Source organism: Chenopodium album, chromosome 25 (genome assembly GCF_948465745.1).
Source record: "Chenopodium album chromosome 25, dcCheAlbu1.1, whole genome shotgun sequence".
Lineage (NCBI taxonomy): Eukaryota > Viridiplantae > Streptophyta > Magnoliopsida > Caryophyllales > Amaranthaceae > Chenopodium > Chenopodium album.
This window is the reverse complement of record NC_137858.1, coordinates 22,615,712-22,624,971: the sequence shown is the minus strand read 5'-3', so window position 1 is coordinate 22,624,971 and position 9,260 is coordinate 22,615,712. Positions and strand designations below refer to the sequence as shown.

The following is a 9,260-nucleotide window of genomic DNA, read 5'->3' as shown; positions in this document are numbered from 1 at the left end:
ACACCTCCACCACAATTGGTAGTTGTAATTGGGTAGCCGACGTAGCCAAGTACGCAACTTAGCAATGTTTGTACCTAGCAAAAGATTTCATCACTTGAACACACATTAGCATTATTATTTAAATAACAAAAAAAAAGATAAAAAAAATGAGAAGAAAGTCGGGTTGCCTCCCGATTAGCTCTGGTTTTTAAGGTCCCGCACGACCCTACTCAATTCGTCAATCGGAAGAATCCAATGCCTTGAGTAACTTATCATACGCCCCTGCAAACATATCATTAAGCACCGCATATGGCTTGACTGCAAGCACACAGATCTTGAAATACAGGGGTTAGAAAAAATAAAAGAAAAATGATCGTAAATAGAAAAGTTAAAATAAAAAGAAAAAGAATGTATACACCTTACCCCTGCTTGCCCCTTAGGCCATGTAGACCTTTTTGAATAATCATCAAGGTCCACATGACCAAGTGTATCATGAAATGGAGATATTTTGAGAAAGTATGGAGGATTTGACATAGTGAATGAAGGAACTAGATCAAGCCTATGGGAAAACGGGATATGAAGGGGAGATGGGTTAGGCTTAACATAAATGTTTTTACCTTCAACTTCACCCTCATGAATAAGCTTGTCAACAAAATTTTCGACTACAAAAAGATCCAAAACCATTGGTTTCTCAATCAAAGACTTCACAATAATTGGTTGTTCTTCCTTCTCCACTACCTCAATATCATCATTCCAAAAATTTTCACCATCGGAATCATAGATGGATGGGAAATTATTCTCCTCTATTGTACTTTCACTTGATGGGGAGTAAATATCATGAGTCAAATTAATGCTTTCCTCCACTGAAATACAATCCTCAAAACCAATATCATTATCATCATGTATCACCTGTTGGTTAGTATATTGTTGCACAGCAAGTAATTCAATAGATTTTGAAATACGTTGACAATCATGCATCAATTCATTAAGTTCTTCATGCTGATTAACAATAAACTCATTCATCATATTGAAAAGTTCCCTACACTCCGATGAATTGGGTTGAGTATAATTATCCACTTGGGATTGGTAAGAGGAATTAAAATCATGCATATAAGACTCACTAGGGTAATAAGAATTTTCACAGGAATTCATGCATATATTTTGTGAATTTTGATAATCATATGATGCATCAAACATAGAAACATTAGCATTATAATACCCAGAATTATAATCATATTGCCCTTGATAATTAAGATCATTCATCCCATACGAATTATAATCATACCACTCCATAAAACCCCAATATGAGTAAAACAAAAAGTAAGTATATACACAATAAAAATAAGAAAAAATATATATACAGATTAGTCTCACCAAATAAGAAGCTAAATAAAATTAAGCCGTCTCCCCGGCAACGGCGCCAAAATTTGATAGGTTGTCGTACACCTGTCAAAAATAAATTCCTAACAAAACCAACTAACAATGTAGTAGGATAAGTAGGGTCGAATCCACAGAGAGATGGCTATTCAATCTAACTTCTAAGGTATGGAGAAACTAAACTATGTCACGAATTTGGGATTGAAAAGTAGTCTAAATTAAAATAGGAATAAAACAATTAATAAAAAGACCTAGGGTTAAGGTTCACCATGTTTATAGTTCTAAATCTATCAAACATCAATAACAATTCAATCAATCAATTATCTAGAGCAATTGCTAAGCCTACGGTCGGGTCTTAACGCTCTCAATTCAACATATGTAGTTCGGTCGCTAACATAATCAGAATTGCTAATTGTAGGTAAGCCTCTAAAAGTAAGATCTTTCGATTCAAACTCTTATTAACAATAATTAATTAAACAATTGATTAGGTTGCAAGATTAACAATAGAACACTATCAATTGGAGAATCAATAATCAAAATATCAAAAATATCAATCAAGATTCATAATATAAACATGGATTCCCAAACCCTAGAAATAAAACTACTCAAGCATGAAATAAATAAATAAAACTAGATCTAAGGAATAAAACATAATTAAAAGCAAGAAAATAGAAATAAAATACCTCAATGAATTAAAATTATAAACCCAAGAATCATCCATGGAAGAATCCATGGAGATGCCATGAGAAACTAGGGTTCTAGAGAGAAAACTAAAAAGAACGTAAAATAATAAAAGATATAAAAGGCCTAAAAAGGCATAAGGGAAAAATAATATCCCTTGAGTATTTATATTATCCTAAAACTAATCTAAAAATAATTAAAGAAAAGAAATAAGAAAATATAAATTACATAAGTTGAATTATTAGTGGATGATAGAAGATGACGTGGCTTAAGATCGCAAGAGAAGTCGAGAACACGAGCTTCACGTTGCTTCTTTGGCTGCTCGTCAGAACCCGCGGCCGCAGGGTGGTTCCCGAGCCCTGGCAGTGGCGGCAGCAGCCTCGATGGGGCGCGGGACAGGGGCGCAGCCACCCCTGCAGTTGGCTGACTGCAACACCTGGTTTCAAATGCTCATAACTTCTGTTCTAGAAATCTTCTCGGAGCGTGTGACCTATCAATGGAAAGTTCTTCAAGTCTAGTTTCCAACGCAATTTAAATCGCATCAATCCAATTTGTAGAGCTCAAGTTATGATCAAAAGAGTGGACAAAGGTCATTTTTGCAAATTTGTAAAACATCGTTTTTCTTCGTTTCTAACTCAAATTCATTTTCGTAAACTGCATAACGACCCTTGTGGATGCCATATTCATTCCTCATACCTATTTATCTCAAAATAAGCTTCCAAAATCACATATACTTCATTGAGTGACCTCGATTCATCGACGTTTCATCCTTTTATTGTCTGATTCTTCCATAACTACTCCGAAAGCGTCCAAATAGTTATAGAAACTACCTGAAACATTAAGAAAAACACAAACGGAGCGTAGTAGAGCACAAAACAAACAACTTATGAAATTACAACCTAATAAGCGATAAAAGACTCAAAAAGCAATTATAAAACTAGCATAAATGTGCCTATAAACTCTATATAAATGTGATTCATCATTTATCTGCTTTAACTAATGATTAGTTTGCAAGTATCGGCGTTACAAGAATGATTTGGAATCGCAGAACGTTTTGAATCATTCTCCGTCCCTATCGCTACTTTGACTTTTGTTTTCGAAACATTCGTTTCTCCAAACTCAGTCAAATTGGGGGCTTTTGTAGACACCCATTTGTGTCTCCCCAAAACCAAACCCAGAGATGAATGCCTCTCACGTCGAACCATAATCGAATGAGGTGAAAGTGTGAAAAAGTCAAGTGTTGCGGTTTAGTTTTATTTAAAATTCTCTTCTCTCTATTTTCGAAAATAACTCTATTTATTTAAAAATAGCCAAACCAGTTTAGTTTGGTCCATAATTATGGTCCAATAATAGTGTAGTTGGATGGGGCTCGAATAGACCTTTCCAACGATATATTATAAGCCCAATTCCGATGAATAATGAGGAAGTTATGGCCAAAATACTAAACTTGGCCCGGTTAATTATTTACATACGGCCCAATGATCTAGAGGAGGGCCCAATGTTAATTATTATTCCTAAAATTATTAGGATTAATTATAACTTTCTAGAAGTTTCTAGAAGGTTCTTTTTAATTCTAATATTATTAGATTTAATAATTATTTATTTTAAGATGGACTTTTATTTGGAATAAAATATTATTATTTTATTATCATCGTTATTATTATTATTATCTTTGAAAACACGTTTTTATCTTCTGTACGGATTCCGTAGAGACAGTTGATTAAAGATCAGATTCCGCATGGAAAAGCGCGTCTAAGTTAGACTGTCGCCAAACGACAAGTGTGTCGCCTCGCGACAGACACTGTCGCCTCGCGACAGAGTGAATTTCTGGCGACAGCGTGTAGTTTTATTCCTTATCAAATTCTATACTTTTCCGGACTATTTCCTTATAAATAGGGTCCCAAAACTCCGTTTTCATTCATCAATTCTCTCTATCAACACTCATCAAGAATTACTTAATTTTTTCTTTCTCTCTCTTTCTAAACTAGCTTTTACAAACACAATATTCCGCATTCACAAGACTTAGAATCATCTAGCCAAGTTCGAAGTTGCCTTCGCCCTAGACTGCAAGGTTTAATATTTTCTGAGGGTTTGGTCCCAAATCCAGTCTAAACTTTATAACTTTATTTAATTTAATTCTTTTATTCTTTATTATTTTCATTGAAGTTTACTAACGCATGTATTTTGTTATTAGAAAGAGGTACGAGGCATCAAAGTATGTAATCTTATTGCTCTATTCTTGTAGAAAGCATGCTTATTATTGATTAATTCCTAGTATCATGTTAGGATGTTTTTAATGCTTTCTATTATCATGTTTAGGGTGTCTTTTATTATTCCTAATATCATGATAGCATATTAGTACCATGTTAGGTTTAAAGCTTTAATCTTTATTGCTTAGTGACATGCTAGGATTTGTTATTAATCTTGTTAGTATCATGCCTAGGATCTTGCTATTATATTTAGGCTTTATTATTAACATGATTATAATTATTATTATTATGCGTTATTATGATTTTGATTATGTTATGATGATTATTATTATTATTTATGATTATTATTATGTTGCTTGATATATTATATTATTGTTATTGCTTGATCACGCCTTTTATGCTTGTTAAAGGGAATTTGTATTTGAAATCACGCTTAATAAGATAATTCATAATTTGGTTTAGGCTAATGTGATTTTAATACAAGTGATCGCCAATAATAGCTTTGTTTGTGCATTAATATTCAACCAACATAGATAAACAGGTTAGGATTAATATAATGTTTGCATGTTATTCGAAAAGCGCACATGAATACGAGTAGAACAAAGTAGAGGCCTATTTTATAGGGCGAGTCCTTTCTTTTGTAGATTGGATTTGTACCCTCATCCCCGAACCCTATTTGGTTCAAGACCTTATGGAGTTGACGATCTCCTGGATCGTTTTGGGTTTACAAGTTCCTAAAACTTGTTGGCGACTCTTTTGCTCTAGCTTTCTTCCCTTTGGAACGCCACCATACTTTAGTGTATGATCACAGTGGGGTTCAAGCTTGGGGTTATAGTGCTTGAAATATTCCCTACACTAACTTTCTCCTATTACAACTATAAATTAGTCATAACACACTAAGCTCATATCTGCCTTAGTTATTTGATTAAATTAAGTGCTCTTGGAATTATAATATTTCCTCCTTGTCCCTCCTTTACTCACTCGCCTTTCCTGGTTATGAGAAGATCAAAGAATCCTATTAGAGTTATGTCTCCCTTCCTCGTTTACATTCAAAATGGTCTCTTAAGGTACTTCCCAATTCTCCCTTGGCTCCTCCTAACTCAAGCATCACTAACTCTCTCCTATTACAACTATAAATTAGTCATAACACATTAAACTCATACCTGCCTTAATTATTTGTTTAAATTACGTGCTCCTGGAATTATAATATTTCCTCCTTGCCTCTCCTTTACTCACTCGCCTTTCATGGTTATGAGAAAATCAAAAGGATTAGGGATGGCAATTTAATCCGAGTTCGATTCGAATCCAATCCGAAGGAAAAAGTCCGATCCAAATCCGTTTAAAATTAGTCCGAATCCGAATCCGATAAGATAGATCCGAATCCGAATAGGAGGCGGATCGGACTTGGACCCTACGCAAAGTCCGATGGAGTCCGATCCGAGTCCGAATCCGAGAGTATGAGCATATGCTTTATAACTTGGGACAATTGTTTACTTGTGTTTGTATCAAAATTTTGTTATGTAACTAAGTTCATAATTTAAATATGTTATGTTTATACTTTACTTGGTATGACAATACAAATAGTTATAAGTATATGACATTACAAAAAAAAATAAAAAAAAATATTCGGATCATTTCGGAGGTCCGTATAGACGGAGCAGATTCGGATCCGAAAAATACAAGTCGGATCGAATTCGGACTCGGATTTTTCGGATCCGAGTCCATGGTCCGTTTACTAAATGGATCGGATTCGGATTTAGCTACATCCGACTCGAATCCGATCCATTGCCATTCCTAAAAAGGATCCTAAAAGAGTTATGTCTCTCTTCCTCGTTTACTTTTAAAATGTTCTCTCAAGGTACTTCCCAATTCTCCCTCAGCTCCTCCTACTCTTTTTCTTACCCCATATTCTCTCCCTCTCACTTTCCCATATTAATGGTGGCAAATTTATTTTATTTACAAGTAATACTTGTCTCAAGCCCTTACAAGCTTTTTTCTCAAAAACTATTACATGAGCTCTTGCTCGTTGTCACTACACTTCTCATAAGCTATCCTAAACATATCTCTTTCACACCTTGAGTAATTATAACCAATAGTTGAATAATTAATCTACCATAGAGGAACCCTATCCAATTGTTATGAATATAAGAACATACTCGCTCAAGTGAAAATAGATTAATATCCATTTTTTATGTAAATCTAAAACTGTACTACCACTTCTCATTAAGCACATTTATCAAAAATAAACTCCATATCACTTGCTCCCCTTATCGCCTTTTACTTCCCTTCCCCCTACTCTTTCTATCAATCAAGTCTTTTATGGTTTTGCAAAAAGTCTTCTAATATTGTTTACTGCTTCCTCATACTATAATTGACCTCCTCCAGTGTCCATATTTCTTGCTCCCATATTTCTCTCGCATCTTCACCATCACATTTTCCCAATCTCTCTAAACCTAAGAAAGAGCTCAAAATAAATCAGTCACTAAACCTAAGAAAGAGCTCAAAATCAACTTCATCATTCTTACTCCTCATAAATGAATCTCTGTTATTCAGTTAAATTCTCTCCAACAACCTTAAGGTTCGACAAATTTGATGGCAAATCGGAGAGAGTAAGAGGTCCACTCTCTCCCCTAAACGTATAGTACTACATTCAAACAACAAAAACCACAACAAACCAACAATAGCACAAACTTTAAATTCGTAAAACACACGCAAAAAAAAAAGTAAAAAAAATAATAAAAATGATTCAAATTAAACCTGAGATTTCAATGCCCAAAACTCAACTTGAGTGAATTGATCTGAAAACAAAAACCCGATGTATCCTACCATAAAACCAAAACCCCTTAATCCAAAATTTTAAACAAAAGTTATAGCAACTCATGAACTCACCCAATCGGACAAAAAAAAAAAAGAGAAAAAACTCAGACCCAACATAGTGAATTTGAAAATGTACGATTAAAAAAAAAAAAAAATAATAATAATAATAATAATAATAATAATACAAGCACTTACCTCAAAGTCGCTTCAATGGAGGAAACCATCTTTGCATTCATGAATCCATTAATCTAAAATCGGAACAAACATTTTAGCCCCAAAAAATTCAGGATTATAATTTTTATATACCCAAAAACAAACCAAATTGGGCAAATTCAATGACCATACCTCAGTTTCAATGGAGGAGAGAAAACTCAGATTATGCTTCAATGGAAAAATCAGATTATGAAATGAAATGAAAAATCAATGGAGTACGCATCTTAAAGAAGAAAGGACTGAAAAAGAGGGAGGAGTGAGAAAAGAAAATGAAATGTAAAAGTAGAATGAGTGGAGATGAGGGAAAAGGGGAAAAAGTAATATGCTTACTCATTAAATGGAATCAAATTGCAATGAATTGAACGAATTTCAAGCCAGCAAAATTTCAGCAACTTTGCTCAATTGTACAGTAAAAATCATGGAATTTAGACTCATATCACTATTCCCCAAGGATGTTGACCAATTTTTGAAGGTTTCCACTTTTTAATGGGTTAAGATAAATAGAGGTTATATCACACCTTTTTCAATCATCAACAAGCTTGATCATCAAATCATTCTTTCTTCTACACCAAAAATCGTTCTCTCTCCCTACACCAAAAATCACTCTCCTCTCTCTCTCTTGCTCTAGCCTAAACCCTAGTCACCCTATTCTCTCATTTTATATACCTTAGGCACTCTAAGGAGTTCATACAATACCCGAATTTTTATACTTAAATCAATGCGTGAAAGGTAGAATTAACTGAGGGTTTAGACCAAATCAACTCTAATACTTTTTATTTAATTTAGTTTCCATTTGATTTATATTATTTATTGAAGTTACTAACAGTTTATTCATGATGTAGCAATTCAAGGAAACGTGGAAAGTGAGTAATTAATCACTTAATTACTCTTATTTTTATTCTTATTGCTAGTATCATGATTATGGTTATCATTTGATTTGACTAACGCTATTATTGTTGAATTGCTTCCAATGTTAATATTTATTCTACTATTATTTATGATCACCATATTGCATGTTAAAGGGAATATGTAATTGAATATAACGCCTAATAAGATAATTTGGACAACCGTTTTAGGTTCCTTTTAATCTTGTTATTAAATCGAAGTGATCACAATATTTTAGAATAATGTGTGCATTAATATTCAACCAATTTAGCATAATAATAGTTTGGAGCAAATTGAATATTTTGTTTGTATGCCTTTGAGATCGCAGGAATACTTTTCACTATAAGAATCGAGTAGAGGGCTAGAGGCCAATACAGGCGAATGTGACTCCATGACTCACTTCGTACCATCATCCCCGATCCTCCTTTCGTGATTCCGAACCATATGGAGTTAGTAATCTCATGGATTATGAATGGGGTGTAACCTTCACGGGTCAATCGTTGTTGCCTATCGTTGTCCCTTAAAATCGTGGTTGCCTTTAATGATTCGTGAACGGTTTACAAGTTCCTTAAAAACTTGTTGGCGGCTCCCTACTTTCCTTGTCCCTAATCGTGTCCCGGCCCTAATCGTATATGTCAATTCCCACTTCCTATGAATGCCAAGCATATTCACCACATGCTTAAATGTAGGCGCACTTCAAACGACACCTACATCAGTTAAAGTAGACCCTTGTGCAAAAGTCCTTCCAAAACACTTTCAAATGCTCTTATTTCACACAAAGATCTTTCTTATTTCTTTCATAGCTTTGTTAACCCGTGCTTGCCTCTTTCCTTGTCCGTGCGTGCTCTGCATAGACTTCATACGTGCCAATAAGTGCTAAGATGCATCAAATACACAAACAAACCCGTGCTTGCCTCTTTCCTTGTCCTTACGTGCTCAATCACTGCATAGACTTCACCAATAAGTGCTAAGATGCATCAAATACACAAACAAAGCCCATGGAGCATGAGATACACAAAAATGCATAAAAATAGAGTAATAATTAGTGAACTATAAAACATCAATTTATCACATTATCAAGGCCCAAAACCACTCTAA

General features: G+C 34.2%; 1 long non-coding RNA gene across 1 annotated transcript; it reads right to left on the bottom strand.

The window, feature by feature from the left end:
* Positions 1–1,951: 1,951 nt before the first annotated feature.
* On the bottom strand, positions 1,952–7,439 carry LOC145614713 (uncharacterized). Its single transcript, XR_014107139.1, has 3 exons — positions 7,410–7,439; positions 7,260–7,312; positions 1,952–2,867 (listed from the first exon to the last, which is right to left on the bottom strand). It is a non-coding gene; the product is annotated as an uncharacterized LOC145614713 (long non-coding RNA).
* Positions 7,440–9,260: the final 1,821 nt, after the last annotated feature.